This window comes from Trachypithecus francoisi, unplaced genomic scaffold (assembly GCF_009764315.1).
Source record: "Trachypithecus francoisi isolate TF-2019V2 unplaced genomic scaffold, Tfra_2.0 Lachesis_group5, whole genome shotgun sequence".
Taxonomy (NCBI): Eukaryota; Metazoa; Chordata; class Mammalia; order Primates; family Cercopithecidae; genus Trachypithecus; species Trachypithecus francoisi.
Genome location: NW_022681470.1, coordinates 125,114,926 through 125,142,816, shown reverse-complemented (window position 1 = coordinate 125,142,816; position 27,891 = coordinate 125,114,926). Strand labels below are relative to the sequence as shown.

At 38.6% G+C, this 27,891-nt stretch overlaps 1 pseudogene; it reads left to right on the top strand.

Annotated features, from left to right (window-relative positions):
- Positions 1-26,275, top strand: part of LOC117074169 — a 34,697-nt pseudogene extending 8,422 nt beyond the window's left edge.
- Positions 26,276-27,891: the final 1,616 nt, after the last annotated feature.

Here is a 27,891-nt window from a genome sequence, read left to right as displayed (position 1 = left end):
GATGTGAATGAGTTTTCAAGACTATTTCCTTAGCAGAGATTGGGAGTTACAGGGAACCAAAGAAAACATTATGATGTGGACATACCACTAAAAGAGACCAAAAGTGAAAACAAGGTGACCCAGCTTGATCAGCCTCTTAATAGTTCTCATATTTCTCAGGGCAGGGTGGGCTCTACAGCACTCCCCACCTCCCACCTCCTTGAATTTTCCATGATAAAGAAACTGTATCTGTTTTAACTCAGGAACTTATATTAAAGGAAGTGGTATTATTCAGCACTAGAACTAATGTTTGAAGGAGGCCACAAAATTTCCCATCCTAAATAGGTTTAAGGATAAGTTAGCTTTGTTTTGGTCTGGGATTGTTTAAAAGAAATCTGCAAAAAGTCTGGGGGTGGGGATGCTTGTGGGCAGTTCTTCCAGCACAATGTTCCTCTGTTTCCTGATTGCAGGGAGCATTGAGTCATCATCAGACAGCCATAAATAATACTTGAGAAACATATCCTGTCTTTGAAAATAGATTCCACGAATTCTTCAAGTTGTGTTTTTGCATTTTTACATTTTACATTTTCTACTTTATCCTTTGTCATCTATGAATAGTAAATAAACATTTGAATAAAAAAGTGAGGGAGTATATAAATGAACAGGTAAATTAAAGCTTTCTTTATTTCCACCTAACTAAGTACATCCATTTTACTGCTTTACTCATCTGTGTGACAAATGTGAAAAATGCACAAGAAAGGGTTTTTTTTTTCCCAGCACTGTTGCATAAGCAATTCTTCAACTTTTATGTCCGTAAGAATCACTCAGAAAACTTACTAAATGTGAAGATTTATGAGCCCCATATCTAAAGATTCTGATTTAATAGATCAGGCATAAACATACAGGAATGTAAATGGTAATATCACACACACAAACTTCAAAGTTGTGTCTGATGTGAATGGTCCTCAGGCCACACTTTGAGGAATATTGCTATCTAAGGGCTGTTGATCCTCTGGTCTATCATTTTGAAATCAGAATCTTAAAAAATCGTGAGTTGCAATCATCCCACCTTTGGGACCAGAGTCAGCCAAATGGAAGCAAGCATTATCAAGTAAGAGAACTTCAGAGACTTGCCAAAGTGAGAAGTGACATTGCAATATCAAGACTTATTATAAAAAATATAGTAATCAAGACAGTATGATACCGACACGAAGACAGGTTACTCGAACAATGGAAAAGAACGGAGGGTCAAGAAATAGATCGATACACACATGAGCAATTGATTTTTAACCAAGGTGTAAAACAATTTTCACTTGAGAATAGTCTTTTCAAAAAATGGTGCTAGAACAATTGGATATCCATATACCAAGTAAGTACTCCTATCCACAATATTGAAAAAGTAACTCAAAATGAATAATATACCTAAATGTTAAACTGAAAGCTATGGAACTTCAAGAAGAAAAGATAAAAGAAAATTTTATGATGGTATTTTAGAAAAAGAATTCCTAAATACAATACCAAAGCCAAAATCCATAAAACAAAAAGTGGTACGTTGGATTTTATGAAAATTAAAAACTTACCCTCTTCAAAAAACACTATTAAGAAAGTAAAAAGACAAGCCACAGACCAAAAGATAATGTTTGTAAATCACATACAAAATGACTTGCAAATTGCTTATCTGATAAAGGATGTGTATCTACAAAATGTAAATAACTCTCAAAACTTAATTTGAAAAAATCATTTAAAAAAAGGACAAAAGATTTAAGTGGACACTTCATCAGCAAACATATATAGATAGCAAATAAGCACATAAAAAGATATTCAGCATCATTTGTCACTAACAAAAATTAATCACATCGAGATGCTACTACGTACCTATTAAAATGGTTACAATTTAAAAGACTGACCAAATCAAATATTCACAAGGACAGAAAAACTAGAATACTACTACACAATAAAAGTAATAAACTATTAATACATGCAACACGGATGAGTCATAAAATAACTATGGTGAATGAAAACAGACAGAGAAAAAAGAGTACAGATTGTAAAGTTCTATTATACAAATTCTGGCAAATAAAATCCAACCCGTAGTGACAGAAAGTAGATTAGATCTAAGGTTTCAAGATCACCTTTAAGATAACTGGTTGTTGACAATATTGAATTCCTTGCAGTTGTATGACTGAGTACTTATTTTCTTGTTGGTTGTTGAACAAGAACCACTCTCGGCTTCTAGAGACCGCTCTCAGGTCTTTGCCACACAGCTCCCTCCATAAGCAGTTAATGAGGTAATTTGCTTCTTAAAGGCCAGCATGGAAAATCTCCCTCATGCTTCTGATCTCTTTTCTTAAGAAGGGTCCAGTTCCTTGTAAGAACTTGCCTGATTAAGTCAGGTCCACCCAGAATAATGTCTCTTGATTAAGTCAAAGTCAACTAATTTTGGTTAATTACATCTGAAACTCATTTCATCTTTGTCTTATAGTATATTCTAACCATGGGAGTGAAATCCTTTATAGTCACAGTCTCAACCACCCTAAAGCGGGGAGGTTGACATAGGCTGTGTACACTAGAGCACAAGGAATTGTAGGAGCCTTCTTAGAGTTCTGGGTGCCACATTCTACAACTCAGCATACCTATAGACACAGGTCCCAAGAGGCAAGTACAAGGATGCTCATCACAACATTGTTGGTAACATAAAAACTCATTACTTCCTAATATGTTCTGAATGTCTGTATCCCCACAAAATTAATATATTGAAACTGAATGCCAGTACAATGGCATTAAGAGACAGACATTTGGGAGGTGAATAAGTCATGAGGCCAAAGCTCTCATGAATGGGGATTATGCCCTTATAGAAGTGGTTTGAGGGAGTTTGTTCTCCCCTTCCACCATGTGAGGATAGAGCAAGAAGGTGTCTGCCATCTTTGAAGCAGAGACTAGGCCCTCACCAGTACCCCCAATCTGTTGGAGCCTTTATCCTGGATTTCCCAGCCTCCAGAACTATGAGCAATAAATTTCCATTGTTATAAATTACCCAGTCTAAGGTATTTATTATCGCAGCTTTAAAGGACTAAGAAAGCTGTCATCCAAATGTCCAAAATAAGAAACATAAATAAAATGAGAAATATTCTTTTTTTATTATTATTATTATTTTTTTAAATTATACTTTAAGTTCTAGGGTACATGTGCATAACGTGCAGGTTTGTTACATATGTATACTTATGCCATGTTGGTGTGCTGCACCCATCAACTCGTCAGCACCCATCAATTCATCATTTATATCATATATAACTCCCCAATGCAATCCCTCCCTCCTCCCCCCTCCCCATGATAGGCCCCAGTGTGTGATGTTCCCCTTCCCCAGTCCAAGTGATCTCATTGTTCAGTTGCCACCTATGAGTGAGAACATGTGGTGTTTGGTTTTCTGTTCTTGTGATAGTTTGCTAAGAATGATGGTTTCCAGCTGCATCCATGTCCGTACAAAGGACGCAAACTCATCCTTTTTTATGGCTGCATAGTATTCCATGGTGTATATGTGCCACATTTTCTTAATCCAGTCTGTCACTGATGGACATTTGGGTTGATTCCAAGTCTTTGCTATTGTGAATAGTGCTGCAATAAACATACGTGTGCATGTGTCTTTGTAGTAGAATAATTTATAATCCTTTGGTATATACCCAGTAGTGGGATGGCTGGTCATATGGTACATCTAGTTCTAGATTCTTGAGGAATTGCCATACTGTTTTCCATAATGGTTGAACTAGTTTACAATCCCACCAACAGTGTAAAAGTGTTCCTATTTCTCCACATCCTCTCCAACACCTGTTGTTTCCTGACTTTTGAATGATTGCCATTCTAACTGGTGTGAGATGGTATCTCATTGTGGTTTTGATTTGCATTTCTCTGATGGCGAGTGATGATGAGCATTTTTTCATGTGTCTGTTGGCTGTATGAATGTCTTCTTTTGAGAAATGTCTGTTCATATCCTTTGCCCACTTTTTGATGGGGTTGTTTGTTTTTTCCTTGTATATTTGTTTGAGTTCTTTGTAGATTCTGGATATTAGCCCTTTGTCAGATGAGTAGACTGCAAAAATTTTCTCCCATTCTGTAGGTTGCCTGTTCACTCTGATGGTAGTTTCTTTTGCTGTGCAGAAGCTCTTTAGTTTAATTAGATCCCATTTGTCGATTTTGGCTTTTGCTGCCATTGCTTTTGGTGTTTTAGACATGAAGTCCTTGCCCATGCCTATGTCCTGAATGGTACTAGCTAGGTTTTCTTCTGGGGTTTTTATGGTATTAGGTCTAACATTTAAGTCTCTAATCCATCTTGAATTAATCTTCGTATAAGGAGTAAGGAAAGGATCCAGTTTCAGCTTTCTACTTATGGCTAGCCAATTTTCCCAGCACCATTTATTAAATAGGGAATCCTTTCCCCATTTCTTGTTTCTCTCAGGTTTGTCAAAGATCAGATGGCTGTAGATGTGTGGTATTATTTCTGAGGACTCTGTTCTGTTCCATTGGTCTATATCTCGGTTTTGGTACCAGTACCATGCTGGTTTGGTTACTGTAGCCTTGTAGTATAGTTTGAAGTCAGGTAGCGTGACACCTCCAGCTTTGTCCTTTTGACTTAGGATTGTCTTGGCAATGCGGGCTCTTTTTTGGTTCCATATGAATTTTAAAGCAGTTTTTTCCAATTCTGTGAAGAAACTCATTGGTAGCTTGATGGGGATGGCATTGAATCTATAAATAACCTTGGGCAGTATGGCCATTTTCATGATATTGATTCTTCCTATCCATGAGCATGGTATGTTCTTCCATTTGTCTGTGTCCTCTTTGATTTCACTGAGCAGTGGTTTGTAGTTCTCCTTGAAGAGGTCCTTGACATCCCTTGTAAGTTGGATTCCTAGGTATTTTATTCTCTTTGAAGCAATTGTGAATGGAAGTTCATTCCTGATTTGGCTCTCTGCTTGTCTGTTACTGGTGTATAAGAATGCTTGTGATTTTTGCACATTAATTTTGTATCCTGAGACTTTGCTGAAGTTGCTTATCAGCTTAAGGAGATTTTGGGCTGAGACAATGAGGTTTTCTAAATATACAATCATGTCATCTGCAAACAGGGACAATTTGACTTCTTCTTTTCCTAACTGGATACCCTTGATTTCTTTCTCTTGCCTGATTGCCCTAGCCAGAACTTCCAACACTATGTTGAACAGGAGTGGTGAGAGAGGGCATCCCTGTCTTGTGCCAGTTTTCAAAGGGAATTTTTCCAGTTTTTGCCCGTTCAGTATGATATTAGCTGTGGGTTTGTCATAAATAGCTCTTATGATTTTGAGGTACGTTCCATCAATACCGAATTTATTGAGCGTTTTTAGCATGAAGGGCTGTTGAATTTTGTCAAAAGCCTTTTCTGCATCTATTGAGATAATCATGTGGTTCTTGTCTCTGGTTCTGTTTATATGCTGGATTACGTTTATTGATTTGCAAATGTTGAACCAGCCTTGCATCCCAGGGATGAAGCCCACTTGATCATGGTGGATAAGCTTTTTGATGTGCTGCTGAATCCGGTTTGCCAGTATTTTATTGAGAATTTTTGCATCGATGTTCATCAGGATATTGGTCTAAAATTCTCTTTTTTTGTTATGTCTCTGCCAGGCTTTGGTATCAGGATGATGTTGGCCTCATGAAATGAGTTAGGGAGGATTCCCTCTTTTTCTATTGATTGGAATAGTTTCAGAAGGAATGGTACCAGCTCCTCTTTGTACCTCTGGTAGAATTCAGCTGTGAATCCATCTGGTCCTGGACTTTTTTTGGTGGGTAGGCTATTAATTGTTGCCTCAATTTCAGAGCCTGCTATTGGTCTATTCAGGGATTCAACTTCTTCCTGGTTTAGTCTTGGAAGAGTGTAAGTGTCCAGGAAATTATCCATTTCTTCTAGATTTTCTAGTTGATTTGCGTAGAGGCGTTTATAGTATTCTCTGATGGTAGTTTGTATTTCTGTGGGGTCGGGGGTGATAACCCCTTTATCATTTTTTATTGTGTCTATTTGATTCCTCTCTCTTTTCTTCTTTATTAGTCTTGCTAGCGGTCTGTCAATTTTGTTGATCTTTTCAAAAAACCAACTCCTGGATTCATTGATTTTTTGGAGGGTTTTTTGTATCTCTATCTCCTTCACTTCTGCTCTGATCTTACTTATTTCTTGCCTTCTGCTAGCTTTTGAATGTGTTTGCTCTTGCCTCTCTAGTTCTTTTAATTGTGATGTTAGAGTGTCAATTTTAGATCTTTCCTGCTTTCTCTTGTGTGCATTTAGTGCTATAAATTTCCCTCTACACACTGCTTTAAATGTGTCCCAGAGATTCTGGTATGTTGTATCTTTGTTCTCATTGGTTTCAAAGAACATCTTTATTTCTGCCTTCATTTCGTTATGTACACAGTAGTCATTCAGGAGCAGGTTATTTAGTTTCCATGTAGTTGAGCGGTTTTGATTGAGTTTCTTAGTCCTGAGTTCTAGTTTGATTGCCCTGTGGTCTGAAAGACAGTTTGTTATAATTTCTGTTCTTTTACATTTGCTGAGAGGTGCTTTACTTCCAATTATGTGGTCAATTTTGGAATAAGTGCGATGTGGTGCTGAGAAGAATGTATATTCTGTTGATTTGGGGTGGAGAGTTCTATAGATGTCTATTAGGTCCGCTTGGTGCAGAGATGAGTTCAATTCCTGGATATCCTTGTTAACTTTCTGTCTCGTTGATCTGTCTAATGTTGACAGTGGAGTGTTGAAGTCTCCCATTATTATTGTGTGGGAGTCTAAGTCTCTTTGTAAGTTTCTAAGGACTTGCTTTATGAATCTGGGTGCTCCTGTAATGGGTGCATATATATTTAGGAGAGTTAGCTCTTCTTGTTGAATTGATCCCTTTACCATTATGTAATGGCCTTCTTTGTCTCTTTTGATCTTTGATGGTTTAAAGTCTGTTTTATTAGAGACTAGGATTGCAACCCCTGCTTTTTTTTGTTCTCCATTTGCTTGGTAGATCTTCCTCCATCCCTTTATTTTGAGCCTATGTATGTCTCTGCATGTGAGATGGGTCTCCTGAATACAGCAGACTGATGAGTCTTGACTCTTTATCCAGTTTGCCAGTCTGTGTCTTTTAACTGGAGCATTTAGTCCATTTACATTGAAGGTTAATATTATTATGTGTGAACTTGAACCTGTCATTATGATATTAACTGGTTATTTTGCTCGTTAGTTGATGCAGTTTCTTCCTAGCCTCGATGGTCTTTACATTTTGGCATGTTTTTGCAATGGCTGGTACCGGTTGTTCCTTTCCATGTTTAGGGCTTCCTTCAGGGTCTCTTGTAAGGCAGGCCTGGTGGTGACAAAATCTCTAAGCATTTGCTTTTCTGTAAAGGATTTTATTTCTCCTTCACTTATGAAACTTAGTTTGGCTGGATATGAAATTCTGGGTTTAAAATTCTTTTCTTTAAGAACGTTGAATATTGGCCCCCACTCTCTTCTGGCTTGTAGAGTTTCTGCCGAGAGATCTGCTGTTAGTCTGATGGGCTTCCCTTTGTGGGTAACCTGACCTTTCTCTCTGGCTGCCCTTAAGATTTTTTCCTTCATTTCAACTTTGGTGAATCTGGCAATTATGTGTCTTGGAGTTGCTCTTCTGGAGGAGTATCTTTGTGGCATTCTCTGTATTTCCTGAATTTGAATGTTGGCCTGCCCTACTAGGTTGGGGAATTTCTCCTGGATGATATCCTGAAGAGTGTTTTCCAAGTTGGTTCCATTTTCCCCCTCACTTTCAGGCACCCCAATCAGACGTAGATTTGGTCTTTTTACATAATCCCATACTTCTTGCAGGCTTTGTTCATTTCTTTTTCTTCTTTTTTTTCTTTTGGTTTCTCTTCTCGCTTCATTTCATTCATTTGATCCTCAATCGCTGATACTCTTTCTTCCAGTTGATCGAGTCGGTTACTGAAGCTTGTGCATTTGTCACGTATTTCTCGTGTCATGGTTTTCATCTCTGTCATTTCGTTTATGACCTTCTCTGCATTAATTATTCTAGCTATCAATTCTTCCACTCTTTTTTCAAGATTTTTAGTTTCTTTGCGCTGGGTACGTAATTCTTCCTTTAGCTCTGAGAAGTTTGATGGACTGAAGCCTTCTTCTCTCATCTCGTCAAAGTCATTCTCTGACCAGCTTTGATCCGTTGCTGGCGATGGGCTGTGCTCCTTTGCAGGGGGAGATGCGCTCTTATTTTTTGAATTTCCAGCTTTTCTGCCCTGCTTTTTCCCCATCTTTGTGGTTTTATCTGTCTCTGGTCTTTGATGATGGTGACGTACTGATGGGGTTTTGGTATAGGTGTCCTTCCTGTTTGATGGTTTTTCTTCTGACAGTCAGGACCCTCAGCTATAGGTCTGTTGGAGATTGCTTGAGGTCCACTCCCGACCCTGTTTGCCTGGGTATCAGCAGCAGAGGTTGCAGAAGATAGAATATTGCTGAACAGCTAGTGTGCCTGTCTGATTCTTCTTTTGGAAGCTTCCTCTCAGGGGTGTACTCCACCCTGTGAGGTGTGGGGTGTCAGACTGCCCCTAGTGGGGGATGTCTCCCAGCTAGGCTACTCAGGGGTCAGGGACCCACCTGAGCAGGCAGTCTGTCCGTTCTCAGATCTCAACCTCCGCGTTGGGAGATCCACGGCTCTCCCCAAAGCTGTCAGACAGAGTCGTTCGCGTCTGCACAGTCCCCCGCTGCTTCCCCTGTTGGTCTTCAGCTGTGCGCTGTCCCCAGAGGTGGAGTCTCAGTTGAAAATGCAGAAATCACCAGTCTTCTGTGTCGCTCGCGCTGGGAGTTGGAGACTGGAGCTGTTCCTATTCGGCCATCTTCTCAACACTCGAGAAATATTCTTATGTTAGAATATGACGTAAAAGTTCAACAGGAAAAATAAGTAAGTAGGTAAAATATATGCACCTTAACATGCATATTCTGCTTTCACTGAATATGGCAGTGGATGAAATAAGAAAGTTAGGGGAATTTGGAGGGATTATGGTGGATGGGAGGCAGGACTAGATTACAGCTCCCATGCAAACAGAGCAGTGTGTGGAAACTCACATGAACTTTTGCTCCAGAACTACTGCAGGAATAAACCAGGAAAGCTGACAGAACTCACAGACCCTCTGAAGGAAGTGGATTGGTCCTACAGGACCCAGGAGACATCCCAAATATTGTGGGTGCCCAAGCTGTGGAAATAAGAAAGAGGAATTGTCCACCCCTGAACACACACCCTCACTGGGGAACCTGAAGGTCTAGATCACGGGAGAAGATTCTGGTCTTACCGGGACCTGAGTCCATTTAGAGAGCCGAGCAAAAAACAAGGGTAGAGGAAGCAGCAGGAAATGTCCTGTGGACTCTCTGGGTCCCCTGGGAAATAATTTCTGCCTTGTCTCACGGGGTCCTTGGGGAGGGCTGCCAAAGGAACTGGGAAAGGTTGACAGGGAAAAGAAAATCTCCACCTGCTCTTTGTAACAATTCCACCCAAACACGAGGTCTCTTGGCCTGGACTTGGGGGAGGGTGTGACTCCGGTGTGCAGACTCCACAGGTGGGGAAGCATGAAAGCCCTGCTTGTTTTTGCAGCTGGGAGACTGGTAGCCTGGGGCAAGTTCTCAGCCTTGCTCACCACTGCCTGGAAACAGACTTGGTACTATTGGTGGGGGCACGATGGGAGTGAGACTGGCCTTTTGGATAGTGTGGGAGCTGGGTGAGGCCTGTGACTGCAGGCTTTTTCCCACTTTTCTGACAACCTGCATGACAAAGCAAAGGTAGTCATAGTCATCCTGAAAACATAACTCCATTGACCTGGGAACCACACCCTCATCCCCCACAGCAGCTGTGGCAAGACCCACCCAAGCAGAGAGTCTGAGCTCAGACAAGCCTAGCTCTGCCCCCACCTGATGGTCCTTCCCTACTCACCCTGGTAGCTGAAGACAAAGGGCATATACTATTGGGAGTTCTAGGGCCTTACCCACTGCCTGACCCTCCCTATACTACCACAGCTGATGCTCTCTTGAAAGCACCACCTTCTGGCAGGAGGCCAACCAGCAGAAAAATAGTACATTAAACAACCAAAACTAAGGACTCTCATAGAGTCCATTTTGTCCCTGCCACCTCCACCAGAACAGGTGCTGGTATCCATGGCTGAGAGACCTGCAGATGGTGCACATCACAGGACTCTGTGCAGACAACCCCCAGTACCAGCCCGGAGCCTGGTAGACCTGCTGGGTAACTAGATCCAGAAAAGAGATAACAATCATTACAGCTCAGCTCTCAGAAAGCCACATTCCTAGGAAAGCCAGGAGAGTACTACATCAAGGGAACACTCATGGGACAAAAGAATCAGAACAGCAGCTTTGAGCCCTATACCTTCCCTCTGACACAGCCTACCCAAATGAGAAGAAACCACAAAAACAATTCTGGTAACATGACAAAATAAGATTCTTTAGCAGCCCCCTAAAAAAAATCACACTAGCTCACCAGCACTGGATCCAAACTAAGGAGAAATCCCTGATTTACCTGAAAAAGAATCTAGAAGGTCAGTTATTAAACTAATCAAGGAGGCACCAGAGAAAGATAAAGTCTAATTTAAGGAAATCAAAAAATGATACAAGGAATAAGGGAAGAAATCTTCAGTGAAATACATCACATAAATAAAAAACAATTAAAACTTCAGGAAATATTGACATTCTTAGAAAAATGCAAAATGTTCTGAAAGGTCTCAAGAATAGAATTGAACAAGCAGAAGAAAGCTTCAGAGCTCGAAGACAAGGTTTTTGAATTAACTCAATCCAACAAAGTCAAGAAAAAAGAATGAGACAAATGAACAAAGCCTCCAAGAAGTTTAGGACTATGTTAAATGACCAAACCTAAGAATAACTGGCATTCCTGAAGAAGAAGAGGAATCTAAAAGGTTGAAAAACATCTTTGGGGGATTAATCAAGGAAAATTTCCCCAGCCTAGCTAGAGATTTAGACATCCAAAAACAAGAGGCTCAAAGAACACCTAGGAAATTCACCACAAAAAAATCATCACCTAGGTAGACTGCCATCAGGTTATCTAACGTTAAGACAAAGGAAATAATATTAAGAGCTGTGAGGCAACAGCATCAGGTAACCAAGGAAAGCCTATCAGATTAACAGCAGATTTCTCAGCAGAAACCCTACAAGCTAGATTGAGGCCCTATCTTTAGCCTCCTTAAACAAAACAATTATGAGCCAACAATTTTGTATTCAGTGAAACTAAGCTTCGTAAATGAAGGAAAGATAACAGTCTTTTTCAGACAAACAAATGCTGAGAGAATTTGCTACTACCAAGCCATCACTACAAGAACTGCTAAAAGGAGCTCTAAATCTTGAAACAAATCCTGGAAACACATCAAAACAGAACTTCTTTGAAGCATAAATCTCACAGAACCTACAAAACAAAAATACATTAAAAAAAAAAAAAAAACTAAGGTATACAGGCCACAAATAGCATGATGAATGGAATAGTGCCTCACATCTCAATACTAACGTTGAATGTAAATAGCCTAAATGTTCCACTTAAAACATACAGAATGGCAAAATGTATAAGAATTCACCAACCAAACTGTCTGCTGCATTCAAGAGACTCATCTAACACATAAGGACTCAAATAAACTTAAGGTAAAAGAGTGGAAAAAGACATTCCATGCAAATGGACACCAAAAGCAAGCAAGAGTAGCTATTCTTACATCAGACAAAACAAACCTTAAAGCAACAGCAGTTAAAAAGAACAAAGAGGGACATTATATAATAAAAGACCTTGTCCAACAGGAAAATATCACAATCCTAAATATATATGCACCTAACACTGGAGATCCCCAATTTATAAAACAATTACTACTAGACCTAAGAAATGAGACAGACACCAACACAACAATAGTGGGGGACTTTAATACTGCACTGACAGCACTAAATAGGTCATCAAGACAGAAAGTCAGTAAAGAAACAATGGATTTAAAGTGTACCCTGGAACAAATGGACTTAACAGATATTTACAGAATATTTTACACAACAACCACAGAATATACATTCTATCATCAACACAAGGAACTTTCTCCAAGATAGACCATATGATAGGCCACAAAACAAGCCTCAATAAATTTTTCAAAAATTGAAACTACATTAAGTACTCTCAGACCACAGTAGAATAAAACTGGAAATCAACTCCAAAGGAACCTTCAAAACCATGTAAATACATGGAAATTAAATAACCTGCTCTTGAATGATCACTGCATCAACAATGAAATCAAGATGAAACCTTAAAAATTCTTCAAACTGAACATCAATAGTGGCACAACCTATGTAAACCTCTGGGATACAGCAAAGGTGGTGCTAAGAGGAAAGTTCCTAGCCCTAAATGCCTGCATTAAAAACTCTGAAAGGGCACAAATAGACAATCTAAGGTCACATCTCAAGGAACTAGAGAAACAAGAACCAACCAAACCCAAACCCACCAGAAAAAAAGAAATAACGAAGATTAGAGCAGAACTAAGTGAAATTGAAACAAACAAACAAACAAAATACAAAAGATAAATGAAACAAAACGCTGATTCTTTGAAAAGATAAAAAACTGATAGATCATTAGCAAGATTAATCAAGAAGAGAGAAAAGCCAAATAAGCTCAATTAGAAACAAAAGGGAAGATATTAAAACTGAAGCCACAGATATACAAAAGATCATTCAAGGTTACCATGAACACCTATACATGCATATACTAGAAAACCTGGAAGAGATGAATACATTCCTGAAAACTTACAACACTTCTAGCTTAAATCAGGAAGAATTAGATACCCTGAACAGACCAATAACAAGCAGTGAGTTTGAAATTGTAATAAAAAAAATTACCAACAAAAAAAAGTCCAGGACCAGATGAATTCACAGCTGAATTCTATCAGACATTCAAAGAAGAATTGGTACCAATCCTATTGACACTATTCTGCAAGATAGAGAAAGGAAATCCTCCCCAGATCATTCTATGAAGCCAGTATCACCCTAATACCAAAACCAGGAAAAGACAAAACCAAGAAAGAAAACTACAGAAGCAATATCCCTGATGAACATACATGCAAAAAATTCTTTAAAAATACTAGCTAACTGAATCCAGCAACATATCAAAAAGCTAAACCACCGTGATCAAATGGGTTTTGCAACAGGGATGCAGGGATGGTTTAACATATGCAAGTCACTAAATGTGATACACCACATAAACAAAACTAAAAACAAAAATCACATGATCATCTCAATAAATACAGAAAAAGCATTTGACAAAATCCAGCATCTCTTATGATTAAAAATTTCAGCAAAATCGGCATACAAGAGGCATATATCAATATAGTAAAAGCTATCTATGACAAACCCACAGCCAACATAATACTGAATGGGGAAACACTGATAGCATTCCCTCCGAGAACTGAAACAAGACAAGGATGCCTACTCTCACCACTTCTACTCAACATAGTACTGGAAGACCTAGCCAGAGCAATTAGACAAGAGGAAGGAATAAAGGGCATCCAAATCAGTAAAGAGGAAGTCCAACTGTCACTGTTTGCTGTTGATTTGATTGTATACCTAGAAAACCCGAAAGATTCATTCAAAAAACTGCTAGAATAAAAGAATTCAGCAAAGTTTCAGGATACCAAATTAATGCACACAAATCAGTAGCTCTCCTATACATCAACAGCAACAAAGCTGAGAATCAAATCAAGAACTCAACTCCTTTTACAATAGCTGCAAAAATAAAATAAATACTTAGGAATATACCTAACCAAGGACGTGAAAGACCTATACAAGGAAAACTACAAAAAACTACTGAAAGAATCATAGAGGACACAACAAAATGGAAACTCATCCCATGCTCATGAATCAATATTGTGAAAATGGCCATACTGCCAAAAGTCATCTACAAATTCAGGCAATTCTCATGAAAATACCACCATCATTCATCACGGAACTAGAAAAAAACAATCCTAAAATGTATGTGAAACCAAAAAAGATCCTCATAGCCAAAGCAAGACTAAGCAAAAAGAACAAATCTGGAGGCATCACAGTACCTGATTTCAGAGTATACTATAAGGCCATAGCCACTATAACAGCATGGTACTGGTATAAAAAGAGGCCCATATACCAATGGAACAGAATAGAGAACCCAGAAATAAAACCAAATACTTACAGCCAACTGATCTTTGACAAAGCAAACAAAAACATAAAGTGGGGAAAGAACACCCTATTCAACCAATGGTGCTGGTATAATTGGCAAGCCACATGTAGGAGAATGAAACTGGATCCTCATCTCTCACCTCATATAAAAATCAGCTTAAGATGGATTAAGGACTTAAATCTAAGACCTGAAACTATAAAAATTCTAGAAGATGACATTGGAAAAACTCTTATAGAGATTGGCTTAGGCAAGAATTTTATGACCAAGAAACCAAAAGCAAATGAAATGAAAACAAGGATAAATAGATGGGACTAGCTGGGACTTAATTAAACTGAAGAGCTTTTGCATGGCAAAAGGAACAGTCAGCAGAATGAACAGACAACCCACAGAGTGGAAGAAATCTTCACAATCTATACATCCAACAAAAGACTAATATCCAGAATCTACAAGGAACTCTAACAAATCAGCAAGAAAAAAAACAATCCCTCAAATAGTGGGTTAAGGACATGAATAGACAATTCTCAGAAGAAGATACACAAATGACCAACAAGCATATAAAAAATGCTCAACATCACTAATGATCAGGGAAGTGCAAATTAAAACCACAATGCAATACCGACTTACTCCTACAAGAATAGCCATAATTCAAAAATAAAAAAATAATGGATGTTGGCATGGATGCATTGAAAAGGGAACATTTCTACACTGCTGGTGGGAATATAAACCACTACAACCGTTATAGAAAACAGTGTGAAGATTCTTTAAAAGAATTATAAGTAGAACTACCATTTGATCCAGCAATTCCACTACTGAGTATCTCCCAGAGGGAGAAGAGTCATTATGTGAAAGACACTTGTGCATGTATGTTTATAGCAGCACAATTTGCAATTGCAAAACTGTGGAACTAACCAAAATGCCCATCAATCAACAAGTGAACAAAGAAACTGTGATAAATATATATGATAGAATTCTACTGAGCCATAAAAATGAATGAATTAGTGGCATTCACAGCAACCTTGTTGGGATTGGAGACTATTATTCTAAGTGAAGTAACTCCAGGAATGGAAACCCAAACATTGTATATTCCAAATACCCCTTGTTTCCCTAAAAACCTACGGAAATTAAAAATTTGTTTAAAAAGCATACTACTTTTATCTTTGAATTAAACAAAAGGAAAAAGAAAGGTATATAAGGTTTTAAAATGCACACAATGCAAGAACAAAGTGGGAGGACTGACACTACCCAACCTCAAAGCTTACTATGAAGCTAAAGTAATCAAGACAGTTTAGTACTGGCTAAAGACTAGACAAATAAATCAATGGGAAAAAATAGAGAGTCCAGAAATAGGCACATATAAATATAGTCAACTAATCTTTGACAAAAGAGTAAAGGCAATACAATGGAGCAAAGAGTCATTTTCAACAAATGGTGCTGAAACAATTGGACATCCACACGCAAAAAGAAAAAAAGTGAATCTAGACACAGACCTTACACCCTTTACAAAAATTAACTCTAAATGCATCATAGACCTAAATGTAAAGTACAAAATTATAAAACTCTTAGAAGACAATATAGGAGATGATGACGTTGGGTATGGCAATAACTTTTTATATATTATACTGAAGGCATAATTCATGAAATAAATGATTAATAAGCCAGACCTCATTAAAATTAAAAACGTTTGCTCTGCAAAAGACAACTTTAAGAGAATAAGAAGACAAGCCACAGACTGGGAGAAATATTTGCAAAAGACACATCTGATAAGACTTAACCAAAAAACATAAAGGACTCAAAAAATTCAACAATAAGAAAGAAAAGAAACTACTAAATTAAAAATGGACCAAAGACCTTAACAGACACCTCACTAAAGAAAATATACAGATGCTAAATAGCATCTGAAAAGATGCTTTACATCCCATGTCACCAGGGAAATGCAAATTATAACAACAATAAAATACCACTACACACCTATTCAAATGTCAAAAATATAGAACACTGACAACAACAACGGCTGGAGAGGATATGGATCAACAGGAGCTCTCCTTCACTGTTAGTGAGAATATAAAACGGTACAGCTACTTTGGAAAGCAGTCTGGTGGTTTCTAACAAAATTAAGTATATGGTTGCTAGACAATCAATAATAACACTCCTTAGTGCTTGTCCAAAGAAGTTGAAAACTTACCACCACACAAAAACCTGCACACAAATGTTTATTGAAGCTTTATTCATCATTGCCAAACCTTGGAAGCAATCAAGAGGTTTTTAAAAAGGTGAATGGGGCCAGGCGCAGTGGCTCAAGCCTGTAATCCCAGCACTTTGGGAGGCCGAGACGAGCGGATCACGAGGTCAGGAGATCAAGACCATCCTGGCTAACACGGTGAAACCCCGTCTCTACTAAAAAATACAAAAAAACTAGCCGGGCGAGGTGGCAGGCGCCTGTAGTCCCAGCTACTCGGGAGGCTGAGGCAGGAGAATGGTGTGAACCCGGGAGGCGGAGCTTGCAGTGAGCTGAGATCTGGCCACTGCACTCCAGCCTGGGCAACAGAGCGAGACTCCGTCTCAAAAATAAATAAATAAATAAAAATTAAAATAAAAAGGTGAGCAGATAAAAAGATGGTATATCCAGACAACGAAATATTATTCTGCACCAAAAGAAAACAAGTTATCAAGCCATGAAAAGACAGAGGAATCTTAGGCCGGGCGTGGTGGCTCATGCCTGTAATCCCAGCACTTTGGGAGGCAGAGGCAGATGGATAGCGGGATCAGGAGATCAAGACCATCCTGACTACCATGGTGAAACCCCATCTCTACTAAAAATACAAAAAAGTAGCCGGGCATAGTGGCAGGCGCCTGTAGTCCCAGCAACTCGGGAGGCTGAGCCAGGAGAATGGCGTGAACCCGGGAGGTGGAGCTTGCAGTGAGCCACGATGGCGCCACTGCACTCCAGCCTGGGCGACAGAGCGAGACTCTGTCTCAAAATAAATAAATAAATGACAGAGGAATCTTAAAAGCAAATTACTAAGTGAAAAAAGTCAACGTGAAAACGGTATATATTGTATGATTCCTACTACATGACGTTCTAGAAAAGAGAAAATTCCAGAGACAATAAAGAGATCAGTGGTTGTTAGGGGATTGAGGAGGAGAAGGAGAGATGAATCAGCAGAGCACAGAGGATTTTTAGGAAAGTGCAACTATTCTGTATGATACTACAATGGTGGAAACATCATGATATATTTGCTCAAACCCATGGAATGTACAATACCAAGAGGGAACTCTAATGTCAACTACACACTTTGGAAGATAATGATATGTCAATGTAGGTTCGCCAGTTGTAACAAACATACCACTCTGATAGGGGATGTTGATGATGTGGGAGGTGATGCACATGTATAGGACAGGGGATATATGGGAAGTCTCTGTACCTACCACTCAATTTTCTGTGAGTCTAAAACTTCTCTAAAAACAGTCTATAAAAATGCATGGAATGTAATACCTTATTTATAGATATGCAATGTTGTAGTAATCCTGTTTTTTTATTTTCTATGTTTCTAATGCTTTGACATGGTGGGAGCTTTGCTGACCCTGAAGAAACCGGCCTTCCCAGGGCTAGCTAGTTGCTAGAGACAGTAAAAGACTTTCCTGTGAGTGTACTTTTCATATGCAAACCAACCAATCCAGAGCCCAGACCACCCCACCACCACCTCCTTTATATAGCACCCATAGGGCTCTTTCACTTAGGGCCACCATTCCCCTGCCCTAATCACCCCAGGGCCTACCAGACAACTAGAGACAACCCCTATACCCTTGAGCCAGCTGAAATTATTCAAATTAGCCAATGTTAAGCCCATGTATCCTGCCTCACCTGTTTCTGCAGAACCCACAATAAAGACTTTGCCAGTGATTTCCCCTAGCTCTCTCTGACCCCTGACTGACCTTGGTGCTTCCCCTTGTGGCCCCTGCATGGTGAGGTATAGCCTTCCCGTTGGGGACTGTAATAAACTATCTTTTCAATGGCAATTGGGTCCTGATCTGTTGGCCTCACCATACCCAAATAATAATAAAACCTACATTTTAAAATAACTGTTTATAAACATAGTATTTTAATATATTTTTATAAAGTATTGGCAGGATTTACACTAAATCTGTCAAATGGCTGACCCCAGGAATGAGAGGGGTTATGAGATCGGGGAGTTGGGAGATCAGGGGGTCACAACTTTACATGTAGGAGTATGCTGTCATAAAACAGGAGACTTGAAGCAAATGTAACAAAATGTTAAGAACTACTCATTCTGTGTGGTGGGACAGAAGTACTTACTATATGATTTTAAAATATTCATTTTTTAAAATAAAAGTTGTTTTTAAAAGAGTAATGTTGCCTACAACATTCAAAAGATGTAGTAAAGATAATACTAAATAAAGAGCAAAGATATTCAGGAGATTCATATACAAGTTCGGATGCAATTTTCAAAACAAGTTGAGGCAAGAAATGCAGAGAAGAGACCCAACAGCAGGGGCTTTTAGGTAAGTAATAGTGTTCCAGACACTCCAATTTATTCACAACTTGTTCAACCTCCCTTCTCAGCTGGATTAGTGTATCAGTTATCTGTTACCACAGTAATGCCATGTAACAACCATGACAGAAAACACAAAATCTCCCTGGCATATAGCAATAAACTTTTGTTACTCACAAGTGTTTACGTTGACTAAGCATTTTGTTGATGGAAGCTGAGCTCATCAAGACTTACTTGTGTGTCTATTGCTAGCTGTAGGGTAATTAAATAGTCAATCCTGGATGAACTTGCTCACAAGCCTATGCCATCTTGCTGTATTCCACATGGCTGCTCACCAGCAGGTTCATCCAGCCTTATTCTCATGGCAAAGGGAGAGGAGCAAGAGGCAACAAGAAGAAACACACAGGGCCTCTAAAGACTTGGACTCAGAACTGGCACACTGTTGGTTACACACATGATCTATGCCAAGGCTAGTATAGACTCAGTGTCTTTAATGGAAGGAGTAAACAAATCAAGACCATTGCTACCATCAATCCACCTCAGTTAAACAAAAACTATCTTGGTGGATAATTTTTCCAGTATATGTCGTTCACTGTGAGAATTAAGAGTCGGACAGAGCAGAAATTAGCTCTACTTAGGGTTTGTTTGTTTGCTTTAAATAGATCCTTATGTGTTCCTGCTTGAGATCTTTCCCTGATACGGCAGCATCCTTATCAGTTGACCGAGATCTGCCTAGAGTATTGTAACCTAAGAAATGTAAGGCCCATTTTCTTCAGAAATGCAGTATGAAAAAAGCTAATGTCTCTGATTATTTACCTAAGAGAGGACAGAATTATATGCTGGGAAGATTAAAATCAGTGACAGGCTACCTTCTGGTCATGATGTCAATTATGTTCTTGCCAGAATACCTGTAAAGCCTCCTCAAAGGAAATCTTGAAAAACAGAGTGAAGAAATAACACATATGACTATATTCCCCCTTTTGGGAAGTCACAATACACCTTAGTTTTATGCACTGTTGGTTGCCAGACCAATACCCATTCCCTCTTCCTCTCTTAACTAACAGATCTTTGATTTTGCTTTAGGGCAGCAATGCATCAATTAAAAATACTCCTTATTCCAGACTCACTTACAGCTAGGGATAGCTACATGACCTATTATTTCCTGGCAGTGAGACATAAGCACAAGGTAACTAAGTGGACAACTGAGAAAAATATATTTCTTTCCAGAAATAAAGGGACATATTTCCTGTTTTCCACCTTCTGCCCCTGAGTCTTCCCTGTGTTTCCTGCCTAGAAGTGCAGCAGCCACTGTGTGAGCATGAGAAAGAAAGGCCCACACTATTCCAGGGAGGCTGCAGGAGAATTCAGAAAGGAGACTGCACACCGGAGGCATCCTGGAACTGACGTTCCGCTCTGGATGCCTGTGTCTGCATTTATTTTTCTACATAAGAAAAATAAACTCCTACTTGTTTATATCTATGCAATCAGATTTCTGTCACATGCAGCCAAATGCAAATCTAAATAATTTGTGAGTTCTAAGAATTTCTGCACTGAAAGAAAAACCTTCCTGGCTAGATTTAGTCATTCCACATCATGTGTATATTGTACACCATAAATATATACCATTTTATCTATCAATTTAAAAATAATATTAATAAAATAATAAAGATGTGAAAGACCTAAATAAATAAGAGGCAAAAAAGCTCAGTTCTTCCCAAACTTATTTGCACACAAGCACTTTTTTTAAAAGTAATTTATTTTTACCTCCTATAATATATGAACAATGCTTCACAGAATATCTGGTTGGAAAATTCCATTTTCTTTTGTATTATGTAACCTTTACCTTGAATGGCCCATTTCCTGGTTAAAGTACTGCATTAATGAAATGAATGTGTAAAACAGATCTGTATATGGACAAACCATCTTGTAACACCAGCTATCTCAGAATAGACATCATTTGCTTATCCATGATCCCATTCATCAGAAAATATTTATTGGTCGCCTAATAGGTTCCAAACTCTGCTAGGTCCTGGGGATAGAAAGATAACTTAATCCAGTTCTCAAATCTTTGTTAGTTTAAGGTTAGTGTGACAAAATAATTTTTTATAATGTAATATATCTAAAATTCTCTGTTACCACAATTTAAGGACATTCCAAGCATCCAGGGCACACCATCATGATTCTCCTGATTCATGAATATTAACCTAACACTGTCAGGTTCATGGGGGAAAATATTGGATACTCAGGAAGGATTTGAGCCAACTATCCAACATTTACATATTTTTTAAAATTATTTTTATTGAGACATAATTGATGTACATATTTTCAGGGTACATGTGATAATCTGATACATACATATAATCAAATCAGGGTAATTAGGATATCCATCACATGAAATGTTTAACTTTTCTTTATGCTAGAAACATTCAAATTATTCTCTTCTAGCTATTTTGAAATGTTTAACAGACTAATGTTAACTATAGTCACCCTACTGATCTATCAAACACCAGGTCTTATTTCTTTTATCTATTAGTAGCTGTATAATTGTACCCATTAATAATCTCTCTTTATTCCCTCCTTTCCCACCCTTCCTGGCCTCTGGAAATCTATCTTCATGAGCTCCACCTTTTTAGCTCACACATGTGAGTGGGAACATCCTATATTTGTCTTTCTGTGCTTGGTGTATTTCATTTAACATAATGTCCTTCACTTCCATTCATGCTGCTGCAAATAACAGGATTTTATTCTTTTTACGGCTGGATAATATTGTGTATATACTACATTTTACTTATTCATTTATCCATTGATGGGCACTTAGGTTTATTCTATATTTTGGGTATTGTAAATAGTGCTGTAGTAAACATGGGGGTGCAGACATCTCTTGGACATATTCATTTCCTTTCTTTTGGACCAGATCTCAACAATCCCTTCAGACCTCCACTAGGCAGTGTGAGGATGCCTAATGTACCCAATATACAACCAGCAATAGTGAAACCAACAGAGAAACATCCAGTTTATACACTGATTGCAAAAAATAACTTGTGTTGGCCCAAGCTGAACTTCTTAAACACCAAGAAGAAGTAGAAAGAAAAGATCATCGGGAATGAGATCATCGGAAATGAGAAATGCAAAACTTCACTCAACATGGTAGAAAAAATAATTGGCCACTTCTTAGCAATTTTCCTGTAGAACTTTGTTTCTATCAGGATTTTTCTGTGACATTCCTACAGAGTTCCAAAAGACAGTAAAGCTTATATACTACTTCTGGATGTTCCATGCTGTAACACTGTTTCTAAATATCTTCAGATGCTTGTCTTGGTTTTGTGTTGATTTTGCGAGAGTGGTTGATTTTGGATTGAGTATCCCGTGGTTCTTGCTTTTTGCTCCTTGTTCATTTGTCTGTTGGTACAGACCACTTTATGGAACTTTCAGGAGTGACAGTTCGTTCAGATTCTTTGTATTCTTCTTCGTCTATATTTGTTAGTTTGCTGTACATGCACTCCAGGCTGTAGGATTTCATAACTGGGGCAATTGTGGTTGAATTTCGACCCTTACTGGTCTCAACCAAACTATTCCTGTTGGAATCAGTATGATAATCATAGCAGCACTTTTCACAGCATCAGCAGCCATCTCACTAGTTATGTTTTTAAAATATGATGGCCTCCAGCTGCATCTATGTTGCTACAAAGGACATAATTTCATTTTGGCGGCTGTGTAATATTCCATGGTGTATACATTCCACATTTTCTTTACCCAATCTACCACTGATGGACATTTAGGTTGATTCCATGACTTTGCTATTGTGAATAGTGCTGCAAGAAACATAAGTGCGGGTGTCTTTTTGAAAAAAGAAGGTACTAATTAACATTCCCACTAATGGTGTACAAGGGTTCCCCTTTCTCTACATTCTCACCAGCATCTGTTATTCTCTGTCTTTTTTGTAAAAGTCATTCTAACTGGAGTGAGATGATATCTCATCGTGGTTTTGATTTGCAGTTCTCTGATAATTAGTGGTGGTGACCATTTCTTCATATATCGGTTAACCATTTGTATGTCTTCTTTTGAGAAATGTCAGTTTCTGCCATTTCTCAAAATGGCAGAATCTTTTGCCCATTTTTTAATCAATTATTTGGTTTTTTACTACTGAGTTGTTTGAGTTCTTTATATATTCTGATTATTAATTCCTTGTCAGATGGATAGTTTGCAAATATTTTCTCTCATTCTGTAGGTTGTCTATGCAATTTTTGATTGTTTTCTTTGTTGTGCAGAAGCTTTTCAGCTTTATGTAATACCATTTATCTAGTTTTGATTTTATTTCCTGTGCTTTTGAGGCTTACTCAAACTATCTTTGCCCAGATCAATGTACTGGAGCATTTCTCCAGTGTTTTGTTCTAGTAGCTTTACAGCTTTTTGGTCTAGTAGTATCTTTATTTTTAAACAAAAGTATATTCTATGCCCATGGATTGGAAGAATCGATATTGTTAAAATGACCGTACTACCCAAAGCAATTTACAGATTCAGTGTAATCCCTGTGAAAATACCAGTGACATTCCTCACAGAAATAGAAAAAAAGTACTAAAATTAATATGAAACCCCAAAAGACCCCAAATAGCCAAAGAAATTTTGAACAAAAAGAACAAAACTGGAGGCATCATGGTACCTGACAACAAATCAGCTGGTACTGCATAAAAACAATGGAACAGAAGAGAGAGCCCAGATACCAATCCACACACTTACAGCCAACCCATTCTGGATGAAAATACCAAGAAAATACAATAAGGAGAAAGCAGTTTCTTCTATAAATGATGCTGAGAAAACTGGATAACCATACATAGAAGAATAAAACTAGACTCTATGTCTCACCATATATAGAAATCAAATCAAAATGAATTAATATTTACATCTTAACTCAGTCTTGATTTTCTTTAATTGTCCTCTACACGCAATGATTCATGTCAAAAGACAACAGTGGCAATTCTTTATGAAAACCCTAAGCAGTGAATGCCCTTGATAGAAGTGAAGAGACCTAATATATAAAGAATGAGAGAAAGGTGTAATTATGACTAAAGCGGGGTTCAAGTTCAAGGAAGGGATAACTTCGTATCTTGAATAGGAGAGGGATAAGAAAGGGACATGAGAGCGATGTGTTGTCGGAACGCAGGGGAGTTTTTAATGGAAAGGCAGAAGATGAAAATGCCAAAAAGAGTGGTTGGTTGATAGAGCAAAGTCTCAGAACACATAGAAGCTGTTGGAATAAAGAACAAAAACATGAAATTAACCTGAACAGAAAGATGCCATCATCCTTCAATACAAGAGGAGAGTGAAATGAGAGCGAATGTGGGTGGTGTGCGGTTGGAGGAGAGATTTCTATGGGTTGAATTGTGTTCCCCCAAAATATATGTTCAAGTCCTAACCCCACTCCCTCAGAATGTGACCTTATTCAGAAATAAGGCTGTTTCAGATGTAATTAGTGAAGATGATATCATACTGGACTATGGTGGGCCCCTAATCCAATACAACTGCAATCTTTATAAAAGAGGGAAATTTGGACACACACACACACACAAGGAAGACAATGTGAAGGCACATGAGGGATGATGGCCATGACAACTGAGGCAGAGACTGGAGTGCTGCATTTGCAAGCTAAAGAATCACCATGTATTGCCAAGAGCTTCCAGAAGCTAGGAAGAGGCAAGACAGAATTCTCCTCTCCAGGGTTTAGAAGGAGCATGGCCCTGCTCATGCCTTGATTTCAAACTTCTAACCCCTAGAACTGTGACAGTATAAATTTCCATTGTCATAGCCCTCACTTGTGGCCTTTATCTTACTGATGACAAAGTTAAGAGACTAGCACCAAGATTAAAAGGGAGCATTGACTATAGTGAAGTTCTAAACTAATACCTGAGGAGAATAAAAGTGGAAGCCAAGCATGAAGATATACAAATAAGTAATAAGGACTTGGCTGAAATCAGTGACTATGAATTTATTGCACCACTAATCGGATAAAAATTCCAGACACAAATATGAATTTAGTACATGATAAAGATATTTCAAATCAGTGCATATATGATGGATTGGTTATTCAATATAATACAATTAACAATTTGAGGGTAGAAAAAAATATCTACAGGTGGAACTAACTGTCCTCTTGATTTAAAAATAATGTTAAAGGCCGGGCACGGTGGCTCAAGCCTGTAATCCCAGCACTTTGGGAGGCCGAGACGGGCGGATCACAAGGTCAGCAGATCAAGACCATTCTGGCTAACACGGTGAAACCCCGTCTTTATTAAAAAAAAAATACAAAAAACTAGCCGGGCGAGGTGGTGGGCGCCTGTAGTCCCAGCTACTTGGGAGGCTGAGGCAGGAGAATGGCGGGAACCCGAGAGGCGGAGCTTGCAGTGAGCTGAGATCCGGCCACTGCACTCCAGCCTGGGCGACAGAGCGAGACTCCATCTTCAAAAAATAAAAATTAAAAAAAAAAAAATGTTAAAGAGTTGTTTATAATAACAGTTTTAAAAAGGAAACAACCTAAATATCTAATAAGGGACAATATCATATGAATAACATCAGGTTGTTAACAAATTTTACACCATAATAATATATTCTTATTTTAAAACTGGAAAATGTCAATACACGCTATTGTCAACTACTATAGTTTTATAAAATATATGTATATACATACACACATGACCATAATGTGTCTATACCTCTCTAAACAATAACAATAACAATAAATGGTTATTGACTATTATCTCTATATGATAGAATTACAGGTGTTCTTTCTATATGATTTTCTTTCAAATTATATACTTAATATTTGGCTTTACTTATTTATGGCTTTATTTAGAAAAGTACTGTAACAATGGGAGTTCTAGAATTTGAGGATCCTATATAAGTTGTCAAAATAGCCCAGTGTTTCAACTCTCTTTTTTCAAGAATAAAAAACAATTCCTGAGATGGAGATCAGAAGAGCCATGTTTAAAAGAATAGATGAAAACCAGAGGAAACTACAGCAGGGAGATACATACCTGGGACCACGTGTATATACAAGACATCTGGTGCATCGGTTAGGAACATTGCAAGGATAAATGAAATTTGAGAAGTAAATTGCCCATGAAAATGTTTAAGCCATAGGAGGAATTTAAGATTTTGTGGTCCAATTTCGTTTTGGTTTTAAATTTAGAGACTGGCAGTGACCTGTTTTATGCCATGTGAGTTTGGTGTTTACCTGCTGCGGTCTGAGTGAATGACCTTAAACTGTAGGTCATTTGGGATTTTGACCTTGTTCATTTCATGTCTGCTTATGCTGGTATTATGCAGAGGTAAGTAGCTGTTACACAGACAAGGACTCCAGACACCAGCCTATGTGCCGGGGAGAGGAAGGTGGGGAGAGGGGGCGAATACGGAAGTTGACCACAATAGCCTCCTTTTATACAGGCCTTCTAGATGTTAGGGATTTAAACTTATTTTTTAGTTTTTCTGTGTTTTGCAGTCAGGCTTGCAGTCCAGGACTATCAAGTGATGCCAAGTTCTGTGGGAGCTTTAGTGTATGCAAGCTCCTAGCTTTAAATGTGTGTGCCAGACATAGGAGACAATGTAGATAAGCTGCCTAACATTCTATTTATGTTGTTCATCATTCAAGGCTAAGGTGGTGCTGTTGAGGGAATAGGCTCGTGGATCCATGAAGCATATATCCATAATCTCGTAAGAATTTACTCCCAACACACGGCTTCAGGTTAATTCTGGGTTTGTTATTTTGCATAGACTCTGGTCATGGCTATAGCTTTAGATTTCAGAGACCCAATCTGACTGTAGGGTTCAAATAGTTTGTTCACATTCTCCTCTCTGAGTAGAACAATCCCACTCAAGTGATTGTTCCCCATCAAACTGGACTCATTCTCTTTTATTCCTGCCTGATTCCCCCATAATATGCCTCATTATTGTTGCGTCTTCCCTTAGAAGTCTATTCCATTTACTTATCCAGCATGAAGTTCATCCAAAACTGTCATATTGATACTTCCCTTGTAATTCTTCCAGTATTTTCTACTGATCTTCCTACTCTTCTCTATAATCTGTCCAGAATCTTTGTAACTACTCAAAATAGCAGTCTCAATCCTTAAGATAGTGGGTTCCCAATTGTCTATATTATGAATTTTTCACATTCAGCTTTAAGAGCTACCTCTCAACAGTTTTTTTTTTTTTTTTTTTTGGATCCTGCTTCTCAGCAGGGTCTACAGACAATTCAGTCTGCCCTCTCATATCTTCCCCTCTCTTTCTACCTAAGATTTCTTTGGACCTCTGCCACAGTTTCTGATCTAATAATGACAAGGCATCTTCCCCTTTTCTAATTCCTTTTTTAAGTATAGTTAGATTTGGGTATATATTATTTTCCCAGTTGTCTTTCCTGGTCATAATATCTGCTTTTTCCCTTTAACTCTGTCCAGTTTTCTGATTTCTGCAATCTCAACTTTTGTTACTAGGGAATTAGTTTCTTCCTCTAGATAAGTGTTTTTCAAGGAGTGTATCATTGATAACAGTGCAGGATAACTCCTTTTTGGTGAAGCTGTCCTATATATTGCAAATGGTTTACCATCCCTGGCCCCTGCTCACTAAATACCAGGAGCACTTTCTCAAATTCCACTATGGAAATCAAGAGTCCACAGCTATGTCTACATTACAATTTTTTGTTGTTGTTGTGGGGGTTGTGGGCAGTTGAGACAAAGTCTCCTTCTGTTGCCCAGGCTGGAGTGCAGTGGCGCGATCTCAGCTCACTGCAACCTCCGCCTCCAGAATTCAAGCGATTCTCCTGCCTCCACCTCCTGAGTAGCTAGGATTACAGGTGCCTGCCACCACACCTGGCTAATTTTTGTATTTTTAGTAGAGATAGGGTTTCACCATGTTGGCCAGGCTGGTGATGAATTTTTAGTTAGTGGGTTCAAATGTACCTGACCAATGTGACCTGGCCTGCTAATTCTGCCTACTCCCAGTCCTAGAGAGTCCCAGGAGAGGTTGGGAACACTGGAAAAGTGTTACTAGCTCCATGCTTGCTCTGGAAAGGAAGAAGTAGGAGATCTAGAAAACCTGCTTCTACAGCAATGCCAAAACCAAAGCCCACTTGGAATAGTTTGGGAAGAAAACAGGAAGTAAGGGTGATCAATGGAGATCAGTTTTCTTTTAGA